The sequence below is a fragment of the Anser anser genome (assembly GCF_964211835.1).
Source record: "Anser anser genome assembly, chromosome: Z".
In the NCBI taxonomy this organism is placed as follows: Eukaryota; Metazoa; Chordata; class Aves; order Anseriformes; family Anatidae; genus Anser; species Anser anser.
The window spans coordinates 75921566-75945596 of record NC_139723.1 but is presented as its reverse complement, the minus strand read 5'-3'; the positions used below and the strand labels follow the sequence as shown (position 1 = coordinate 75945596).

Sequence of the window (24031 nt, the reverse complement as noted above, 5' to 3'; positions counted from 1 at the left end):
ACCCTGCCCTTAACATGCCTGGGATGTCACGTATAAGAAATACTGATTTTTATACCACAGATTACTCGTAACAGCTGTGTTGTCTAATACTGGTACAAAAATGGGAAAATTTAGAAGCACTATGTTCTTGTCTCATATACAAGGAAATCTGTGTCAACATACAGCCAAGGATCTAATGCTTTTTTGAACACAATATCACAATCTGGTGTTTACTGTTTTCTTGGCTGTATCTTTCTCTTATCATTTTATTCCTTTTCTTCTACTGGATTTTATTGTGTTTTTTGTGTGCCTGTTTTGCTTTTTTTGTTTTTTGTTTTTTGTTTTTTTTTTTGGGGGGGGGGGGGGTTGGACTTTTACTTGTTTTGCTTTCTTTTTACCTGAATTTCCCTTATCACCCTGGGTCCCACTTCTCTTCACCATCAGCTTTTTCAATAAAATGTAGAAGCATCTTATTCAATCACATTTTCACCTTCAAAAACAGTAATGCTCAGATTTGTGTAACCATTACCTCTTCAGCTAACTCCTGACTTCAGCTTTAAAAGGCAACCTACAAAACAAAGACTTGTTAACAATTTTTGGATGGGATACAGTAGAGTGTTATAGGAGAACATTCCAGAAGAGGACTTTCACAGACCACTACAATATCACTAATCCTTACCCTTCCAGCTTACAAGACCATTCTCCCATTTATTTTTTTCTTCCACCTGTGAAGCAAAGATCAATAGTATTTTTCAGGATTTTTCCCATCTTTTCAATGCTTTCTTGGTAAGACTGAAGTCCTTACACTAGTCTCCACCCTTAAACTAAATTTCTCCACAAAAGGTCACTTGGCCCTGTCACACTGGGCATTTTCCTGCATTTTTTATAGCAATGTTCTCAATAAAGTGCTGAAGTAAGCTTTATTATGCAAAAATACAAGACTCCAACAGGGCAACAGGAAAACACGTACAAAAGCAGTGAGGCAGAGGGGACGGAAAGGTTCTCTCTAACTACCCACTGCATAGCTAGAAGAGAAACACCAACTTTTTCCAGTTTCCTTTTTATCAGAACAAGACAATGCAGGGAAGAGGACAGTGGAAAGGAACAGATTCAAAAACTTCCTGAGATCTGCGGGAACTTCTTTACTACAGGTCAAAGCATACCAGGCACATGGGTGGAAGTCTGCAGTCACTGCATCTGTCACTGTGACAAGCACCCAAACATTACCCAACGCTCCTGACAGAGGCATGCCCACAGCGCAGAAGAACATCTCGCGAGAAATGTCTCATTACAGCAAAACATCACACTTCACTTACAAAATGGCACAAGTGCCACATAACTACCACTAACACAACCAAGCTCAAATCTTTCTCTCTACTAAACCCTTAGTCTAAAGGCTAAGGTGTTTGTTACTGCCATTAGCCCTTTTAGATGATGATTACATCCAACTTTTTCCAGAGATTACTCCCATATGGCCAGTTTCTGAAATGAATCATTCCTATCAAGTCACCATGCTTCAAAAGAGGAATTAGGAAACAAAAAATAAATCAAAAATAAAAAGAACAACCCTAGTCTTGAAAGGTAGTTTTCCTCTGTCTCAACTTGCTGTCAAAACTAAGCCTCTAATCACAGCCTTCTGGATAGAAGGAGATGGCCCAGCTGCAAAAACTCACCAAGAACACTGGTAACACAAGCATCGACCCTGTCAGACAAATTAAATGTAAACTCCAAAACAAGATACTTGATATTATTATTTACTACAAATTCATTCAGCAACCACCATCATTCTTCAAAGCAGGTATTACAAGTTCTACACTGCACAGAGAACACAGTATTCTTACTCCACATACACATTTTTGTCAGGTACCCATCAAATGATGCTTCTGCTGATTCAGAAGAAGAGAAAAGTGAAGCTTGTAACAAGACAGCAGAGTTTAATTCCTTGCACCTGCACAATCACAGGCTTCTTGTATGAACTTTGACAAACCACTGAGAACATCTATGCCTCCATTCTCTGTTTGCAAATCAGAGTTAACAATTCAGTGAGGTATGGAAGTGTTGCAATGAAGATAAACACTGCGAGATTCAACTGTTCCAGTTAAGGAGACTACACAAGCACCTAAGACAGATCAAAAATCAGTCTTTCACTTCAGACTTCCTCGTTTGAGTTTAGCCTGCTAAGAACTCCTGCTGTGAAAGGGCAAGGTAGCAGTGGAGAATGCAGGAAACAACAGTTCAATGGCTGAAGCCAGGTTGTGCCACCCTTGCTTCCATCCTCCAAACAGCAACCAGTCCCCATGAGACCTGGTGGATCTGACTGGTTGTGGAGTGTGAGGAAAGCTGGCCAGTAAGTGAGAATTGTAGGTTCTCTAGAAGTCTGCCCACGGTCCAACCATGCCAAGAAATGTTTCAGCTTCAGCAATCTAGTACTGTACTAGAAACAAAGAAAACGAGCTCTCCCTCTAAGAACTCCCAACCAGTTCAATCAGTCGGAGACTTCCCATTATGAGCAAGAGCAGAATTCATCCCTTAGCTGTGACTGCCTTTTGCAAATATTCTTATGAGCTTTTATGGCTCAGAAAATGGTGTTTTTCTTACGGCAAAAATCTCTGCTCTCCTCATACTTCAAATCCCCCTGGAGACACTATGCCAAGCTGCTGCTGCACCACTGTTTAAATAGCCCTTGTACAGAGTAATTCATGTGCAAAACCAAACACTGTGCGTTTATACACTACCTCTAATTTGTATTTCACAACTTCCCATTTTAAACAAGCTTCACAACATGCCTGATCATCCTGGGGCAGCAGCTAACAAGATAGGGGACACCAGAAGGGGAACACATTTCCTGGAAGATGCTGAGAACAGAGGGGTCGACACCTCTGGACCAGGCAAGCAACAACTGGGCTGACTGGGCAGAGGAGCAAGCTGGGCTGTTTTGGGAGCCAGAAAACCTGCATGAGACTGAAGACTGGCTTCTGACCATAGGGATAGACAAGAAAAAGCAGCAAGGCCCCCAACAATTGTGGGCACCTGCTATACCTGCTCACCCTGCTGTAACTACCACAGCTGCATTCCCAGCCCTGACCCCAGCATCTTGTGGGAGCATTTTGCAGATTGGAGGGGAAGGGGATCTGGGACAGTTAATGAGTGAGAAACAACTGAGTAAATCATCGGGGAGTAAATCATCTGGGATTACTCTCTCTTTTCTTTCTGTAACCACTGCATGAAACTACCCTTCTGGGTAAACCTTTGTCCTCATGACACGTAATAGAACATGAAGAACTGTGGTGCAAGTCAGACAACAAGTTTATGCTGCTGCAGAAAACGGAGGGAGCACATATCATTCTTCAGTGATACAGCAATACAAGAAACCAAAGATGGTCTTTGTCTCAGCCTTCTGCGCAAGACAGATCTGGAAGCACTACAAGGATATTTTCTCTGATGTTGCCCAACACTTACGTACAGGAAAACAACTAGAATTTCTTGTCATCAACATCAACTTCACCTCTCTCTCTCTTCTTACTATAGTCCTTTGAGCACAAATTAGACTTTCAAAGAGAAAAAAACAGAGACTACAGAGTAAGTGGAGCGTCTGCTCTCTAACTAAAAGAAGCGCAAGCAATACAGAAAAGAATCCCAGCCAGAAAGTAAATAGTTTACTGCCAGACATACTTTCCCAGTAACTTCTTAAAGTGAAAGGTGACGCAGAAAGTCTTTACAGCCCTGGCAAACTTCAAAAAGTAATTCTCTAAACAGTTAATCTGACTCATACATTACAGAATTCAGCATACAAGTACAGGATGCCCAGGCTTATCTATCAGCAACTCCAATGCACTGCGACCACATAACAAAATAGTTTAAGAGAAATCTCGTTTCAGGAACAGAAAGCAAATAATCTGAACCCTTCATGAAACCAACACCAAAAGGACACATGAGAGTACTAAAAGCTGTAGTGCTATTAAGCCTTTTGGACAAAGAGTTAGTGAGATTCAGAGAATTCTGGCAGCACCTAGGGTCACTCCAAGTTACTCTGCTCTTGCAGACAAGCGAGGATATGTCCCTGGGAAATATCAACAAAAGGTGATAGGCTGTAATTAGAGCCCATCTACTTACAAAAGTCAGACACTGCATTTAGAGCAACTCTTCCCCCACCATCCTTTCAGTCCTGCAATGTTTGAGACGTCAGCTCTCAATCAGCCTTCTCCTGCAACCAAACACTTCTGACACCACAGGAAGGCTCTCTTCCACCGTAGCACCTTACTGAAGAGAAATAAGGATGCTACTACCTGTGGGGAAGGAAAGGGACGCACAGCCTGCCTCCAAACCCACCACCCTCCTTGGTTTTGGACTGGAGAAGCCACACAAGCAGGCAGCCCCAGCTGCAAGCAGTGGTCAGAGTGAGTAACAGAAGAGCAAGCAATGAAGAGACAGGGGATGAGCTGTACCAGACAGAGCAGCGTATGGCAGCTGACAGTCATATCTAAAGAAGCCTGTACTGCACTAGAGGATTGCACTCGCAAAGCTACAGGATGCCATCCATGATAGGACAAAAGGATGCTTGTGGCAACGTTATGTGGAGACAGAGATCTTAATGTGCTTCAGACATCAAACACTCTGAGGCATGGCTAATGGATACAGAACACTGCATATATACAGCACGATCAAAGCAAAGGGAAAAGTTTAGGAGGACCTTTTTCTTGCTTGGTATTTGTAAGTAAAACTACCATGGACTCGAGTTCTTTAGTTCATCCTGCTTGACTGATCCACAAACCCTCACCACTCAGCTCAGACACTGTTCTTTTGAATGAAAACTGGTCAAGATGTGAACACAAGAAGAGGGGAAAAAACTCATTTTTCTTTCTCATTCTCCATTCTGAAGCACGCTCCTTTCAGCATCCCCAGAACACCAATGCTCATACACTGGCATTGGCCACACAGGGCAGAGCACACCTCATGATCACTGCTCCCCAGAGCTCGCTCTCTACAGCGGACAGGTATGAAATTTATTTGCATCAGTGGATTGTATGGCAGGTTCACTTCAGAACACGACAATGAAAAAGGTTATAAAAATGTTCCGCAGCCCTTTCTGGAGCTCATGCTTGCCTCCTCGCTTTTACTGCATCAAATGCCAACGCGCACTCTGTTGTGGGCGCTGCACCCTTCACACACCAAAGTACTGAGATGCTCTCTCCTGCTTTTGTGGGCTGGATACTCCAATATCCTGTCCTTGGGTCTCCTGAAGGAGAGAGGCTGGGCGGAAGTCTGATGAGGACAGGATATTTGATTAGGCCCAGAGTGATCTGACAGAGAAACTCCTCATGCAAACCCTGTTTTCAGGATCTACTTCCCTTTCCCTTGCCATCTACCATTAGTGATCAGTAGAAAAACTACATTTAATACTAGGGAACAGAAGTCATCCAGATGGAAAGGCAGACAGGACAGACTGAACAAAGCAAGCTGCAAATATGTTGGTTTTTTTTTGCCTAAAACAACATTTTCTCTGCCACAACCAGCAGGAGAGAGGTTAATGCTGTGCCAGACTCCACAACAGCAATGCTGTGGCATCCACACCCCGCTGCCTGTGATTGAAAGGACCAGAGAATTATGCTACAGCACTGCTAAGGGCAGGCCACCTTTTGGTTAGTTTGCTGTTCTTTTAAAAGCTGTTAAGCAGTTTCTACGGTTCTGCTGTAGTCTTCCTAAATATCTGTGTTCCCAAATAAAGCCATTCGCAAGTGGATTCTCCTGATGCATACTGCTGGTAAGTGCTCCCTGACACAAATCCTGCAAGAATATTGCTGGGCTCACTCTCCTTTCAACATATACACAGAAACTGAAGCAGTGCAGTGTGTTTAACAGATCCCAGACAACTGAACTTTACGGCTGCCAAGATCTCTTCTCTGTAATCAGTTACACAAACAATACCCTCTCCTCTTTCTTCTCCCCCCCTCCTTTTTTTTTTTTTCCTTTCCTTAAAGCTCTCTCCCTTTCCTCTTCTCCCTTCTGTCTCCCTGCATTATCCGTAAGTGTGTTGATTTAGCTGATGTGAGGTATTTCTCTTGGTTCAGAAGTCTTTAGGGTATTTGGGGATTGTATTTCGGAAAGGTGTTCGTCTTATTCATTTATCTAAGCTCCACTATCTGCACTCATACCGAAGGCAGGCACACTGTGCCCTGGAGAATCACATTCACTTTAGCCTCCATGTCCTTAAAAGAAAGATAAAAGTTGAGGTGAATGAAGGCGACTTGTGAAGGAGATAAGATGCTTATCGATCAGATTTCAGAGTAGTGCTAAAAGGAAATGTCTCAACTGCTTGAAATCCCAGCGTCATAGCTTCAAGGATGCCTAAATCATCTTCCACAGTTAACTAATCGCATGGGCTCCAACTTCAAAGCTTGTTTACTTCTTGTCAGTTTTCCAGGTCTTCCCAGGAATGTCAGCCTGCTTGTTCCAGGAAGAGTCTGTGAATCCTCACAAACCTCTCTGCCCTGAGCACCCAAGCCACTACTCATGCAGCTAGAAACAGGACTTGAAAGAAAACCCTGAATCAGCAGATCCAGCTGCCAGTTCTCCATCGCAAAAGCTGAATCTCACATAAGAATAGCGGGACTGGCTCAGACCACCATCCCTCACCCCTCAGTTTCCAACAACTGCCAAAGGCAGACACCTAGATAACAGTAAAATAGGACGCGATACGTACCACTACTGCTTCCTTTGCCCTTTTTCAAATAGTGATGAGAAATGCCTGCTCTGTTCTAAATTACCCTTTAGAAAAACAGAGGGAAAATATGGCTAATCTCTGATCACTCACGATCATTTATGACTTTTCTCAAGGTAACCTCCTGCAAGTAATAAGCTATGTTAGCATCAGCTACTATATTTAAATCTTGTCTTATACCTCCAAGCAGTGAACTTTTAAAAGCAGAAATTCCTATTACTTGCCGGGTGTATGAATTAACACTCTAGGCTATGATACTTCAGTTTTTCACCCTGCAAATTCAATTCTAGCATCATCTATTTTAGCAGCCCATTTCTCCACTAATGATACCTTCCAGCTTTGGGTCTTGTGCAAAGGTCATCACACAGTTCTTATTTTTGTCCTGTAAGTATTAACAAATAATTTAAATAAAAGCAGCCTCAGAGGAGAGACTGAAGGGACTATGTGAACAGTCTCATTTCACCCAGTAACTTCCCCTCAATTGTTATTCTCCAGACATATGAAGCCACATAGTTCCCTAGAAAAAATCTTTCCTTCAGTATTTACTGTTCTATTGGCTTCTTCTTCCAGTACTCCGGAATGGAAGTTACAGCCTTGCCCGGGACCTGTGGCACATCTGTCCCACCACACTGCCACTAGCCCTGCAAACAGGTTTTTAGCACAACAGCAGGTTTCTGATACCTGGTTTATGCTGCAGTCTGTTACACACACTGCCACACTCTGAAAACCTCTGCAATCACCAATGACTGCCCCCTTGTTTGTGAGGGTTGCACTCAGATTCCTCTTTACTGCTGCCAAGCTAGACAAAATGGTCAACTATCCTGCAGTGAGACAGATACTACACTTAGCTCACTGCTCTCCTGAGTCAGCCAGGCACAGCTCCCTTTCTAATCAATGGATAGGAAGCATTGCAGAGCCTAAGCAGAACTGGGCATGGCTCATAGCTTGACATCAAATTGTAGAAAGCCAGGTAACAATGACCTGCACTTACAGCCAGTAACCCCAAGTAAGATAGTGCACTGAAATACAGAGCTACCATTAAACTATAATTACAGCATACTTCTGGACAGACTGTCCAGCTGTGAGAAGAACAGGCTCATGCTGTGCTGGGTGATGAACTGGCTCAACAGCAGAGCTCAAAGGGTTGCAGGGAATGGGCTATGTCTGGCTGGTGGCTGGACACTAGCAGTGCTCCACAGGGCTCAGTTCCAGGGCCAGTCCTGTTCCACAATTTTATCAGCGATTGATGCAGGAATGGAATGAATCCTCAGCAACTTTGGCAACAAAGCTAATCTGGGGGGTGCTGTTGACTGTTTGCAGGGATGAGAGGCCTTGCAGAGGGATCTAGATACCTTGGAGCACTGGGCGATCATCAACGGCATGTTCAGCCAAGGAAAATGCTGGGTGCTGCACTGGAGACAGAGCATTGCCAGAGACAATCTAGGGGTGCTGGTCCACAGCAGGCTCAACGTGAGCCAGCAGTGTGCCCTGGCAGCCAAGAGGGCAAACTTCATTTTGGGGTGCATTAAATACAGCATGGCCAGCCAGCCAAAAGAGGTGATCCTCCCACCATACTTAGCACTGGTGTGGTCTCACCTTGAATATCAGGTGCAGGTCTGGGCTCCACAATATAAAAAGGGTGTTAATGTCCTTGAAAGTGGAGGGCAAGAAAGCTGGTAAAAGGGCCGGAAGGCGTGTCCTGTGAGGGGACGCTGAGGTCACTTGGGTTGTCTACTTTGGAGAAAAGGAGGCTCAGCTGTCTGAATCTTCCTGAGCAGGGGAAGAGGAGAGGGAGGTGCCGGTCTCTGCTCCCTGGGAACTGATCACAGGGTGTGTGGGAATGGCACAAAGCTGCACCAGGGGAGGTTCAGAGTGGACATTAGGAGCAATTTCTTTACCGTGAGGGTGGCCAACCACTGGAAGAAGCTTCCCAGAGAGGTGGCTGATGCCCCACGTCTGTCAGAGCTCAAGAGGCATTTGGATGATAATGTGCTTTAACTTTTGGTTAGCCCTGAATAGGTCAGACAGTTGGACTCAGTGATCTCTGTAGGTCCCTTCCAACTGAAGTATTCTATTCTATCGATCTGTGCCAAATACTGGATGGTAAATGAGAAACACTGATTTGTACAGACATCTTGCCACATACGTATCATTAGCGGGCATAAATGGACACAACTAGGTGGTCAGAAAGGCTGACAAACAGCTCCCAAATGCCTAACATTATTTCTCTCAGTCAGCAGCAATTGCTTCCTGGCACAGCTGTGCTTCACAAACTGTTCAAGTACCATGCCAGTATGTAAGTTAGGGCCACGATTTAATTCTACAGTGGAAAAATGACAGTGAGAAATACTACTGAATTCCCAAATTCAATACAGACACAAATCCAACACGGATACATGGCTCATTATACTGCCACGGTCAGGTTAAATGACAAGGTCTGTTCAGGTATTTAATCAGGTTAAAAAGAAATAGAAGAAAGGCCGTAACCACACTTTTTTTGGTGGTTTTTGTTTTTGTTATTTGTTTGTTTGGATTTTGTTTTTAAAGTCAGATCAATTTGATCTTCTGACTTAGACAGAAATGGGACCCAAGTGACTTGCTCAGTCACAAGAACAGCCTGCATGAGGGCCGAGAGTCAGAAATGCCAATTCTGACAGTCCATAAACTGCTACACTTCACAGAAATTCATCCTCTTTGAGAGTGAACTATTATGCTTCCTGTTTTTCTGATTTGAACTTTTAACTCATCCAAGACTTACCCATTTACAGGTATTGTATGTCATTGCCCCTCTGTTCTGCATCTCGGGTCTTCATACCGTAGTGTCTGGATAAAGAATAACTTGCCATGAAAATGTTAGTTGGGACTTCATAGATCAAAGAACAGAAACTCTTAACAATGGGAAAACACTTGTCCAAGAATGAAAAACACAACTCAGTTTGGCTAACTTTGGTCTCCACCAATATATTGGATATAGACAAGTTGTTTTGCTTACATTTTAAAATGTTTAATTGCCATTCAAGCTCTTTACAGAACAATTTCTTGAGAAGTGTTATAATAATCAATTTAACTGGAGCAAGCACCATATACAGCAACATTCACAGGCATGACGTGAAAGGACTATGCCAAAGCCTGCTCTGCCATCTTGTCTGAAGAAGATATGTCCTCATTACAAGAAAATAGCCCAAAAGATAACACTACTACTGGGTTAGAGATCATTTTCCTTTCTAATGACCTGCAAAGCAGTTCAGAGCACTGCTATGGCACGAATTTGATGGCCTGAAACCTCACCTGGGTAAATCAGTGTAGCTGATAAACCGGCATTACATGCCTAGTCTCTGAGAGAGTATTGACTCTCTTACCCCTTTTCCTAGAAGACAGAAATAATTATTGCAAGCAGAGGCTTTGCAGTTAGTCATAGCTAATTTACGCTCTCCAGTTTCATTCCCTCCTTAGATTTAGATTGCCTCCCCTGGGAGCAGTAATGGACGTTTAAGATTTATAACTCCCCTTTGCATCTTTCTCCTGAATTGCTAATACTCTCAGACTTTTGAACTCTTCTCCAAAGCTAAGTGAAATCCATTTCCTCAATTCATAGGGAACACTTAATTGGATAAACAAGAGGCATGTTGTCCCCATGGCTTAGCTAGCAATAAAAGAAGAAACATGCATTTCTCTGTGTAAGGAGAAACCTGTACTACTTTAATTTCTCTCTTCTTTCTGGCCGTTGGGATTGGGATCCTACTTTGAAGAAATAGCAGTAGTTTCCTCTGTGCATTTTGATGCAAGAAAGGTTAAATTACCTGTCATGTTTTGACAAGAATCTGCTAACAAACTGTAATTTAACTAGATTATATCAAAAGCTGTCAGCAAGTACTGAGCAACTCTAAACTGACACAAGATAAAAGTCTGTTAGGAGACGAAACACAGTTTCTCCCTGTGGTTGTGAGTTATTAGGAAAAAGACGACATGTAGACAATGCAGTTCAAATGTTTTGCTGTCATCATAGACATGGCCAAGACTGCTAAATGCAGATTAAGATCTAATGAGGCCCTTTGAGGACAGAGAGCAACAAAGGGCATCCAGATTTCACATGGACGGGAGAGCCAGAAAGACCTTGTTTACAAAAGAAATCCTCAAATCTCACGGCAGCAATGGCAGCCAAGCGCTGTCTTCTATACCAGGCACAAAGCAACTTTCAAGAGGAGGGCACCTACATTAACAAGATATGCTGCAACAATACTCTGGGTTGGTGAAAACAATTACATACCGCATGCCACACGAAGGCAAGAATGGCCAGACCGGATTACAAAGATCCCTTCAGTCAAGGAGGTTCTTAAAGAAAGGCTGTAAGAACAGTACAAGGATGAAATGACATATTCTCGACCTCCAGATAGTCTGGCAATCTTCTGTTTATAAGGGCTTTGTGAGTCAAAGGCCTCACTCTTATCACATTGGAATTGAATTTTGTTGGAGCTTTTCTCCATCAGTAGCTCATTTGATTCATTTACTATATTGCCATCCAAATTATTCCATGTTTACCCACCTTCTAAGGTCAATTTAAATGACAGATTATGTCTCAGTTAGTAATTCAGCCATGTTATATTAATTCCTTTTAACCACTGGTTAAACACCATCTCATCCTAGTGATATATTATTTTTCATTAAATAATGTCACTTCTCTGCCACAGCCTTATCTCCTCCAACCATTTATTTGATTCTCAGTCACACACACTAAAAAAATCTCAGAAAGGCTTCCTGATTCTGAAATGTTTGAAAAAGCTCTCACTCTGTGCACTCTCAAAAAACTTTTCTTCAAAACATTTTTTTGTTTAGAACCCTTTTTTTCAGTCATCTGGCCAGCTTGTATGTTAATTTTCATTCTCCTTGTCCCCCACCTGAACATAATCACTGTATTTGCAAGAACAAACTTTTGGTTTTCCTTTTGCTTACTTTTTCTTCTTACTCTGCTGTTTATTCCCACCAGCTTTTTTGTGCTTTAAAACCCTCAAAAATAAAAATAAAAAAACATAACTCTCACTTGTCTTGAGCTTCCAAAATAATAATATCAATCAAGCTCCATACCACTTAAGTATCTTAACCCTCTAGCTGTTTTCTTTCAAGTCTTCATCATTTTTAAGCAGTTTCTCTTTTGTAAGTTAAACAGACCCACAGCAGACCTGCACTACATATAGAGGAGTAGAAATCAGAGCTGTAAGCTCCAGCACAAGTTTATAGCTACAAATCATTGTATGCAATTCTAACAGATCTTAAGAATCCCAGCCTTAGTTCCAGTACCTTATTATCTTCAGCACAGCACCAGCACAGGACTAAATTTTTTTTTTTACCCTAGAAGAATGAACCTCGACAGTTCACTGTAAAAAAAATAAGGTTATGGATTGAGAAACATAACATTTTTTTTTTAATTTATTTATCATGAAATGCAATGTATCAGTAAGACAAGTACAGTTTCCCCTTTCTAGGTGTTTTGCACAGCTTAACACAGCAGAAAGACTGGGAAGGGCAATTATTACATATTTAGTACCTGTTTGTACTAACACTTAAGGGCATAAATAATCTTCCTTGTCAGAATAGGGCCACAGATGAAAGAAGCAGTCATTGACAGCTATCATAATAATAGCTGAACTGGCAGAAGTGCACAGGAAATACAGCAATCACATGGGTAACTTTACTCAGGCAGCTGGTATACTATGCCATTCTGCGCAGCAGGCGAGGGGGGAAAAGAAAACAACACACATCAGTGATGCTACAAACAGCAGTTCTATTTCATTCATGTTTCCCTGCTCTGCATAAGACATTCGAGTGCACAGCCACTGACTAAGAAGTGAAGCCACTGCAACTTCAATTGTGAAGGTAAACAGGCACCGCACGTAAGTTATCTACTCCAGGCATCTGTAGGCAGGATTCACTCTGATTATTCTTGAGTCAAGTTTGGAAGTCTTTTCTTCCAAGACATTAAATTTTCTCTTTCCTAAAGGAAGAGCACACTGGAAACCTATGGAAAGAGCACACTGGAAATGGACCACAGATCTCCGAATACTTTTTTAAACCCCCCATGCCCTCTGTAAGACAGAGGGGGGTATTGGGGTCCATTGGTTTCACTCTATATACTGTTTCACATTATACCACAGCCCAGATAGTTTGTCAGCCACCTGCCAGCATACTGCACTGTTGGAAGTGCTTCTTTTTATGGCAACTGTGCTACAGAAAAGGCATATAAAGAAATCCACTTTATGAAAAAAATGCAGCCTTCTCATACATGATTGCACTTCAAGAACCAGGCGTGTGATGTCTGCAGGTGCTTGATCAACTCTCTGGACTTCATATGAATTCCTCACCTGCCTTTTCCAGCCCCCAACTTACTATTATTATTCGAAATCTTACAGCCCAATATGTCTTATGTATTGCTCCAAATCTTAGAGCCCTGAGCAGAAAGGATTCCATGCCATGAAATGATACACAAAGAAGCAGTGAAGGAGGGTTGCAGTTTATACGCACCACATACTCTTACTGAAGCTCCTTCTTCATTTAACTACCTGCACGTACGCAGAATTGTGAGGGGTCAGAGCAGTCACAGTACTGAGATTACTGCAGAGTCAACAGCAACAAAATGAATTTTAATGTGCCCAAGTTTGCAACTTCCCCAGATGCAAATGTTATTAATATCCGAAGACACAGCCCCTCCAAGTACCGGGCATACTGGCAGCAGAATGAAAATGCTGCCTCTCAACACAGGTTACTAGAGTGTCTGGGGGCAACCACAACCTAAGATTGATGACTTCTGGCTTACATTCTGGCAAACACATCATTACCAGCAAGTAACAGTTCTGAAGGAAACTGCAGACACGTTTTTCTTCCCTCAGTTTTCTTTCATTTGAAGAACCTAAGTAACATAAATCTGGAGAACTACATGCCAGGTCTGTTTGTTTTCAATATAAGATTTGTTCCTGGCTATAAAATTCACAGATCAGAACATTCTTCTGCCAATCTTTACAAACAGAAATTTGATCCACTGAAGAATGCAAAAATGATTTGTAATTATTTGATTGCCACCACTGTACAAGTCATAATCAACTATGCAACACACTCAAAACATAAAAGAGAAATATTTGCACGAGTCCCCTACAATATCATTTCTGTCCTTACATATTGATGAAAATACAGTTCAAAAGAAAATTCCACTGATTTGGCTGCTCCCACATCCATCCAAAATTACCAGGCATTCCATCACAGACTAATTAACAAAGTTTTGGAGATGGGAACAATTGTTTGGAATATGTTGTCATATTTTGGAATGCTGGGTCCTTTAAAGCTGAGGATTTTTTCTACCACTTCCTACCCCTACCACCCTCCCCAACTCACCCCCCAAAAAAGCAGATTGAGATCAACTAAAATAATGTAATGAACAAACTGGGAGAACATTTTTCCAATATTTTTCATAATTCCAAAACATAACCTGTTTGTTAGCTTTCGTTCAGGAAGGTATTCAAAACCACATACCAAGAGGCAAACCCATAAATAAAAATTTAGTTTTAAATCCAACAAAAGTTCCAGTTGAAATGATATGATGTGGGCATGTAGGGAAAAGGGGGAAAAAAGCCATGTTTTGCTCAGTGACAAAACTCTACAAATTAAATGTAGTTGATCTGAAATTACTAGAAGTAATTATTCATAGTCTAGTTTTTAGCAGAGACTTTTCTGAAGTGGCACCCATGAACTGTAGTGTAATGGAGTTCAGTAAGGGTTAAATACTACCTACAATGTTATTTCAGCTCCATAAATCCCCTTGGCGGGTCCTTACAGTAATGCAAATTATTTATATTCCTCTTGCTAACACGGAAGCATGTTAATTCCTAACAAAGGAGTTGCTGCAAAAGGAAAATAAATTACTTAGCAATTGTTTTTGCCAAAAGCAAACAAGCTTTGTCCCCTAATATGTAATCCACTGTTTGCTTGATCTGATCTAATCAAAAAGACAGTGTACCTGACTAGATCTTGATTCATCTATCTAATAAACTCAAGCGCAGAGAAAAATACAATGGAATACAAAATGAAGGCATAAACCACAGTTAACAAAAATGAAGAAAAGTATCTGCTTGTACCATTAAGTTCCATCAAGCTCCAGAGCTATGGCTGTGTAACGATGTTGCAAAGGAACCAAAGGCAAATTTTTTTCTTCATGGCAACTTTCCTCATGTTTACATTTTGGATTAAAAATCAGAGACTGTTACACAGGATATAATATAGGTATATCTTGCCTTTCCTTTTCATTTCACTGCCTCCTGTGGTAGGTAACTGCCCACTGGAAAGAAATTTATAAGAAAACTTCAGACAAGTTGAGCTGAGAAAGACAGTCTATACAAAGACAAGCAAGAACTCACAATGAAGTCTCCAAATATTCCTACAATTACAATAAGTAGTTGCAGATATGGCTGTGTGGGAGGTAATGCTCATTTACGACAATTCACTGAGAAGGCTGAGCACAAAGGTAAGAATTCACTGCAGATTAATGAAAAGCGATACACCATGGCATAGCAAAGGAGAAAAAGCAGCAGAGAAACAGCCCCAATCTTTGTGCATTAAGTAATGGGCTCTGACCTGTCTGCTGCTCTGGAGAAACATGAACCTGGGCTAGTATCTTCGCGGAAAAAGAAAAGAAACTTGTATAGAACAGCCTAAAGGCTGTCAAAGAAAAAAATATAAGAAAAAATGGCAGTATCAAGTGTTCTGAAACACTAGGAAACAAAAAGGTAGCATAGACTATACTATGCAACTGAACAAGAGCATCTCAAACACCATGAACAATGACTGACCATTCATTGTCTCCTCCAAGACAGTAACTTCAGGAAAAATCAAAAAGAAGCTGACAGAAAGCTGGTTAAAAACGAAATGGAGTTAGATGTAGCTTCTTTTAAGTGTTAAAATTCATAGTAAAGACCCATGTCTCTAGCACCAGGTGACTCTGGGGAGCCCAAGAAAGTATGTGAAATATGAACCTGTTAATAGATTCAGTAAAGAAAATATCCAATAAATTTAATATCAAGAAGTTTGATGGAAGCCAAAACGTGAGGGAGATGTCCTAATACCCTATTCTTACTCTTCCTTAGATATTTATTTGCAGACATCGTTGGACATAGGATACTGGGTAAAATAGACGTTTGCCCTACCCACAGCCTCCATTCTTATTGTCTCAATCAGATTTGCTCCATGATGGTTCTAGACAAGGAAACCAATCTAGTTAACATTGCATCAAAACAAACAGACATTCGAGTTCTAATTGAGTAGTGTTTTAAATATATACATACATATTTATATTTGGGAAAAAGAAAAAAAAAAACACTTTTGTGCCTTAGCACAAGTTACAAATACAATGGATTTAGATCTATTTTTTTGGATTTCCAGGCATCAATAAGCCTAAGCAGTTTTACTAGGGACTTGTTGTCGGAGCTACCTGGAACACACAATGGATGTGTCTAAACACTGCCACTGCTTAGCCAACAAGACCAGTTCATTATTACTACCAGTTAATTAGTTATTTTTAAAGCTTGCAATTTCAGATCAGTCTTTCTCCAGAGCACACCCTGGAGCCAGTGTGTGCATAAAGCACATAAGTATCCCAGCCTAAATTAGTAGCTACTTGAATTTTATCTCAATTTGCAACTGGTTTGGGAAAGTTCTTTGATAAGCCTCGGCTTCTAGAGAAACGCAACATATTTGAGCATGGCTTGATAATATCCAACACATATGACAGCACTGAAGTCTTCCTAACACACAAGTATGCATCTTAGCCCATAAGCTTTAGCTACAGTTTAACCCTTCTGCAATGCTACAGGTACATATATAGATATTTGTGTATGTGTCTAATATACGTGTATGTGTAATAGCCCCCTGATGCTGACCCTGCTCACAGCCTGCAGCTGCTCCTCTGTGGCAGACAGAGAACACTGAATAGACAGGACCTGATCTCCAAACTGCTGGCTGGCAGCTGTGGCTGGCAGCCAGGATCACAGAGCTGCTGTAGAAGTACCAGCAGCCCATCCATCCTCTAACTGAGAGCAGTAGGCACAGGGTATTTCAGTCTGGTGTTTACAACACCCACCGCTGTCTACCACTTAACTTACGGCCATTGTTTGTCTGCTCATAACAGGAGCAAGACAGGCTTTTCTTGGTACTTTTTTCTTTTTTTTTTTTTTTTAAACAGATAGAAAAAAAAGGCATACAATTGGCGAGATTTGTCCCTATTACTGTCACATTATATGCATCACTGGGTATGTAGGAAAGCATGAGCTGTTCCCCTCTTACGCTCATCGTTAATAATTACATACAAAGGATGTTCTATGATGGGCAGCAGGTACAGCACACGGTTAATATGGCAACCAGGAAAAACAATTCTGTTAATCCCCGAGCTGGACCCTTCCTTTCAGCATCATGAAAATGAATTAAAGAGGAAAAAAAAAAAAAAAAGTTGTACAGATGGCTGAACTAATCAAAACCTGTTTTCTTCCCAGATTTGCTTCCCACATGCTCCATTTCCTCACTTACAGTTTTTTTCTCCAATCTCTCTGGAATCTCTTCCTTCAGCAATCCTCAATGCCAGCAGTAGCACTGCATCCTACCCAGTACCATGTCATAGTTGCACCTGTGTATGTTCATCACTTCTCTGATTAGGAGATTCCACCTTTCTCTGGTAATAACTTAGTATCTTTGATATGTCCATTTCTCTTTCAGATTGGGCAGAATTTGGCCAACAACATTCAAAGGTACTAATAGAAAGAACAGACTGTCTTACAAACCCTACTACACAATCAAGCTGAAATACATGTTACGTATATTTTTTAATTCTGGGTTCTGAACCCTTAGACTGAAGTCACACTCCCACAGCTTTCTCTGAGTGAATGAAAAGCTTTGAAGCATTTTTATATTTAAAAAACACACCACACATGAAATCACCAGTGGAGATTTTTGAGGGGCGAGAAGAACACAAAAATGCGCACAGAGACAATTCATTAAAAAGACTGATGGCAACTGGAAATGTGACTGGGTAGCTCTGCCTTCTAACAATATTCCAAAGCAATTAGCAAGTAACCACAGAATTAAACAAGAGGATAAGATTTCTTAATACCTTATAAGAAATGTCTGTCTTTTGTACTGTCAAAAAATAGTTATTTTGAAGTAGCAAGGCAGTCTAATTCTGAGTACATCATTCAGGGTAGTTACTACCAACTAATCCCTACTTTAACGTATCCAATTAATGACAATTCCACTGATATGTAACGTTATAAAAACTGCAGCCAAGCCCAGCTTCTGGGCTAGCAACTTCACACTGGTCAAAGGTGACAAGGCCAAGCCCAGGAGCCACTGACACAGACGGATTCTCAAGTACTGAGATCACTGATGAGATTCATTTGACCTGTCAATTAGAGTATTTTTGCTGACAATAGACTGGGGGAAGGGAGCTGGCAGATGGATAAAGTTGGATTTCAAACACAAAGAAAAGGGATGGATAAAGTAAAGTACTGCAGCAAATACTATTCAAAGTTTGAATGATTAATCTGTTTAACAACAAAAAAAAGCACCACCCCCACAGACCCTATCTTTTCTTGGTCTTCAGAGAAAATAAAATCACACACACAGGTCAAGCAAAGAGAATATCCAAATACTTATTATTATATGGAGAAAAATGGCAAATAAAGCATGACATAGAACAGATGCCCAGGGAACACTGGATTTACTTTCAGTGTATTATTCTTCTACTTACAGCATTTTCCATACTACTGCCTGAGAGAAGAAACGTACAGCAAGTACACAACAGAGTTAATGAGCAGGTTGTTCCTTCTTTAGAAGTGACAGAAGGAGCCAAGTCACAACATTTAGACTTTGGCAGTTCCATTATATCCAACCATGGAGAAATTCCCATCCCCATGGAAAAGGTAGGCAGCTTGCTTTCATGCCTGGCATTCTTCAGACGGGTCATTCCTACACTTTGGCTCCAGACGATTATCACTGGCTAGACAAACCAGAAGAGGATGCAGTGGAGATATAACTGACATTAATAAGGAGACACTTGTTCCAAGAATGGAGTTCACCTGTTGAGGTAGCACAGCAGGAATACACTCCAATTCACTGTCATCAGCACGTCTTAAAGTAAGAGCCACTAAACCTGAATGCTTGTCCTGACACATTCTGGAGCTGTACAGTTCCCCATCATGGCACAGTGCTGAATCCAATTTCAGATGGTCATAAGGGCAACTTAAAAAGGCTACATTTCTCTCTTCCTTAAGTGTACTTCTGCATTCTCAAGTATTTACCCACTTGTGATAATCAAAATCTACTTGCATTTGAACAGAAACAATTTTATTGTAAGGTGTGCCATAGGGCAATAGAAAACACGACCATTGTTCTGGGCTAGAGGAGTAAGTTATGCAGGACAGGAGTTTTGCAGGGCTCTAGTGGCTATCTTTAATAACAAACCAACCTCACAAGCTGGAAGATGTAGAAGGAGACAAGAATCCCTATTACCTCTTATTGATGTGTTTTATCCTTCTATTACTTTAGAACAAAATATCATAAAACCGTTTTAAAGTAAAAATTCCTTTATCCCCAACCCTGTCTAAGGAAAGCACTAGCTTTGCATAGTCTGACAACACGATGCATGCTTTCCATGTCCCCAAGAAAGTCTAGAACAGTAGTATTAAACTACTCTCACAGAGCACATAACTAATGAAGTACTGTTATGGTACCTGCACAGAACTTTTCAGCCTGAGACAGACCATGAGATAATGCATGGTTCAGCACGGAAAAGCTATCTCACACAAAGCAGAAAAGTTTATTGGGATGTAGCAGGAGAACAGTGATCATGCTGAGTTTCCCAAAATTGAAGGAAGTCTGCAACAGAAGCTATTCTTGAGTGGACCAGATTAAGAAGACAGGTGACACTCCATAAGTACTAGACCTCATTCTTACGTCTTGTATAATGCAAAAAGGAGAACAGTTACACTTGAGGAGAATTCAACATCGTCATTCTTTTCAAGGAGAAGCTTGCCACAAGTGCCAGGGCAGGCACTGATCTGTGTGGAAAGGTCCCACTTGGTGCATCTTCCACCAGCTGCTGTATAAAGAAAAGCTGTCATACAGCCAGCAAGCAAGTGTTCACAGACGGCTGTTCTGACTGCAGGGACACAGAAGGAAGAACTGAGGCAGGGGAAATCTTAAAAAATCCTGGGCACAGGCAGCAGACTTGACCCAGTTTTCTACAGACTGATAGCACATGGAGCAGCCAACAGGTCTGGCCTGCCTGCCTGTCACTGCCAAGAACCAGCAGTGTTCTGCAGCGGCTTGATTTGGGGGAGGCAAGGGGAAGGTGGGAGGAGGAACAAATAAGCAAACAGTGCTTCATGACTGTGTACTGCGTTGCTGTTGCCTGGGCAGCAAACAACAGCAGCACTTCTGGTAAACACTGATGTCCATCAGGACAGGGGCAAGCTTCTGACCAGCTGGAGAGAGCTAAAGCATGACCTGTATGGAGACGTCACGCAGTATGGCCACGAGCTTACCAGATACAAGTGTACAGATCATTCTTAATTTCCATACTAACGTTCTTCCACTGCTCTTCCATTTCCATGCTAATGTTTAAATAGTCTTTGAAGATAAAAACACTACCAGAAGTCCAACAGCAACTGTCTGTTGACACTATAAACAAGTGTAAAGGAAACAAAGCCTTAATGATGCTCTGCCATCTGAAAGTGCTATAAACAACGTCTGTGTTCATGATGAATAAAAGAGGGCCTTATTCTAATGAAGAGGATACAGATTATTAGAGAAAAGTTATCTCTGGAAGAGCTACTAATCTTCTACTCAGGGCACAAACTCAGAATATTCGTTTCATTCAACTTCTGAAATTTGTCCCCTCCCAGCCCCACTAAGGGGACAGGCTCACACAAGCCTTAGCAGCTAAGCAAGGGAGCACAGAACTAATACACGATTGAGTATCAAGGCATTACTGTTTGGAAAAGCTCATGATAATCTTTTGCTTGAAAGGCACTGTGGAAACATGGAGCATTATTAGAAGTGTGCCCTATGCAGCCTGCCAAGACAAGTCCAAATATTATTTCCAGAGAGAGACAAGAACTAAAACATTTCCTCCCCTCACTTCCTCTTGGAAACTCTCCTGTACACAAGAGATTTCACGTCTGCTCTCCCAAGTGCCACCATTTGATCCATTTCTGGTGTTCCAGCAGTGACCTTCTCTTCACGGTTTCCTCCTCTATCTAACCCAAAATTAATAGCAAGTGCCAAATTCCGCACCTGTGACGGGGCAACCCTGGCTATATGTACAGATTAAGGGACGAGAGGCTGGAGAGCAGCCCCGCAGAGAGGGATCTGGGGGTTGTGGTTGACAGCAAGTTGAACACGAGCCAGCAATGTGCCCTGGCAGCCAGGAGGGCCAACCGCACCCTGGGGTGTATCAGGCACGGCGCTGCTAGCTGGCCAAGGGAAGGGATTGTCCTGCTCTGCTCTGCGCTGGTGCGGTCTCCATTACTGTGTGCGGCCTTGGGTGCCACAGTATAAGAAAGAGATAAAACTGTTAGAGAGTGTCCAAAGGAGGGCTACAAAAATGGTGAAGGGTCAAGAGGGGAAGATGTAGGGGGGAAAGCTGAGGTCCCTGGGTTTGTTCAGCCCAGAGCAGAGCAGGCTGAGGGGAGGCCTCATGGCGGCCTGCAGCTCCCTCACGAGGGGAGCGGAGGGGCAGGCGCTGAGCTCTGCTCTCTGGGGACAGCGACAGGACCCGAGGGAACGGCATGGGGCTGGGACAGGGGAGGGTCAGGCTGGGTGTTAGGGAAAGGTTCTGCACCCAGAGGGTGCTCGGGCACTGGGACAGGTCCCCAGGGCAGTGGTCACAGCACCAAGCTGCTGGAGTTCAAGAAGTGTTTGGACAACGCTCTCAGAAACATGGTCTGATTTTTGGTGCCCAGGAGTTGGACTCGATGAGCCGAGTGGGTCCCTTCCAACTCGGGATATTCTATGATGCTAAAAACAAAAAGGGAAATATAAATCCATTTCTATGTTTTCTATACTTTCAGTTTTATGTCAGAATGATCTTTAAGACAAAACAAAACAAAAAATATTTTCAATGGAGAAACACAATACACCCCAGGAAGAAGAAAAAAACAGAAGCAGAAAAATGGATGGTGCTAAAGAGCAAAAAAACGGGGATCTCCAGGATGGAAATAATTTACCCATTAGCTCAGGAAGCAGCAGACAACTACAAACAGGCTTGGAAACCTCAGGTTTTCATCCTGAAAATCAGATTGTATTTCTCAACACTGGCAAAACTATTAATTAACAGATGTTTATATTGACACTGGCACTTTGGAAGAGCTTTCAGAGGAAAGGCAAGTTAAGCCACCTTTCCAAGCTTGTGGCAGTTGCAGTTATTAAGATTCAGACCCAACTCCTACTACAACCTCTTCAGAACAGTGACTTTTATACTTCATTCATCATTCCAAAGTCATCATAATTTTCCCCCAAGGCCCCTTTCAACCTGAATTAATGATTCGGTATTCTCAAGGTTTCATCTTTGAAAAAAATGAGACCGTATTTGTCTGGTACAGGTGTTTTGTCAAAAAGAAATAATCCCCAGGCTTTTCTTCCAGCAAACTTTGGTTCAAAAATCCCCAAATCAAAGTAAACCTCAAAAAGTTTGTAAGTCAAATCAAAGGGTCACTTTGAAACATATATTTATTATGTAATTTGATAAATTATTTTTTGTTGTTGTGGGCTAAACACATCAGAAGGCATAATGAAGCTCTACCATCTCATTTTCAAGTTCTCATCCTAATGAAAACTAACCAAGCTGTTTTGGCAAAGCACACAACAAATCAATCAAAGAAACTACTTGTATCATTATACCACCTTTTTCTTACAGACACTCTATGAACATAAGGTCTTTCAGGAAAGTTTTCATAAACTGGTGCCCAGTGGAAGAATTTCCGAGAAGATCCCTGATATTCATCCTTGTGGAACTAAAGCTTCTGCTCTCAAGTAAAAGTCTACTTCTCCAGGCAGTATGCCAAAAGTGTTGCCAGCACTTGTGTGGTACTCCTGAGTTTCCCAACTCATCTCCATCAGACCTGTCTTCATGTTACTTTTCATATGATGTAAGGCTATTTATGAAACCCAAAGTTCCCAAAGCTTCTGAAAGCTTCATGCTTCTCAACAGCAAGGAACTCACTTGGATATAGACAGGTTGGCAGGGAACAGATGTACTATACAGATACCTTGGCGTTGAGTATTAGGCTCAAGAGTGAACCCTCATTCCCTAGCCTGTTGGAGACTGAGATGAGTTGGCCAAGAGGCGTCGATGTGCTGCTCTATGCACTTTAAACTGCTATTATTTGTCACACATGGATTAAGGCACTAAAGCACACACAGGCTGCACATACTTCATCGCCTCTGCCTGCATACTCCACAAGCCCTTGCATTTTGTCTCTCACAGATTGTGTGCCATTTTACAAAGCTCCCTAAACCGTTACTTTCTTCACGTCCAGGCAATTTTGCCTCTCTTCCTTCCCTCCCTGACAAGATGGGTCCAGCCTTATCCTCTACAACTAGAAACCTGAGCTACAGTAGTGATAAAGAACAAAGCACAGCAAAAATAACGCTTCCACCTGCTTGTCTCAGTCTGAACCACAGGCTATTGACAAATGTAAGACTTCAAGCTCCAGCCTTGAAAGTACTCCTTTGAATGAAGGTTGCCTACATGTGATTCAGGATTGAATTTAAAGCTCTGGCTAAGGTTGCATCTACCCTGGCATTTATTTCTAAAGTTGCAGAGCAGTTCCGAAACACGTCTTCCAGCTGTCCCCACCTACCACCTGCTGGAGTGGTTTGCAAAACAGTTTCAGTGCACCTGAGCTACATTCCCTTTAGAAGAAATTAAAGCAGAAACTCACACCCAGACACGCAGCAAAAGCACTCCAACTACTAACAGGATCAAAACAATGATTATACATTTGAATGGCTTCAAGCCATAAGACGAAGAGCCCAGAGCATCAGAGGGGAAAAAAAAAAAAAAGAAAAAAAAACATGGAACTAGTCAAACGTAAACCCCAAAGAGCCTCAGCTCCAACTTTTGACCTACTGATTCTCTCCTCCAAAATTCCAAATTACACCTATAATAATAAATCATTTCTTTTAGAGAACTGTGTCAGTAAAGTATCAGATTGGCACATTCCATTTCTTAGCACACACACTCATATACCGATGTTCTAGCTTAGTTCTAATAAAACCAAAATTAGCTGAGAACCCCTGTAAATG

General features: G+C 41.8%; 1 protein-coding gene and 1 long non-coding RNA gene across 4 annotated transcripts in view; both read right to left on the bottom strand.

The window, feature by feature from the left end:
* The window catches only part of LOC310890074, a 39300-nt gene extending 15271 nt beyond the window's left edge, over positions 1-24029 (bottom strand). Inside the window, exons 1-2 of the long non-coding RNA XR_014577003.1 lie at positions 10965-24029; positions 9456-9520 (exon numbers count right to left, since the gene is read on the bottom strand). This is a non-coding gene — a long non-coding RNA (uncharacterized lncRNA). The remainder of the gene's footprint in view (positions 1-9455; positions 9521-10964) is intronic.
* ADAMTS12 (ADAM metallopeptidase with thrombospondin type 1 motif 12) overlaps positions 1-24031 on the bottom strand; it is a 171716-nt gene that overhangs the window by 141605 nt on the left and 6080 nt on the right. The window lies entirely within an intron of this gene.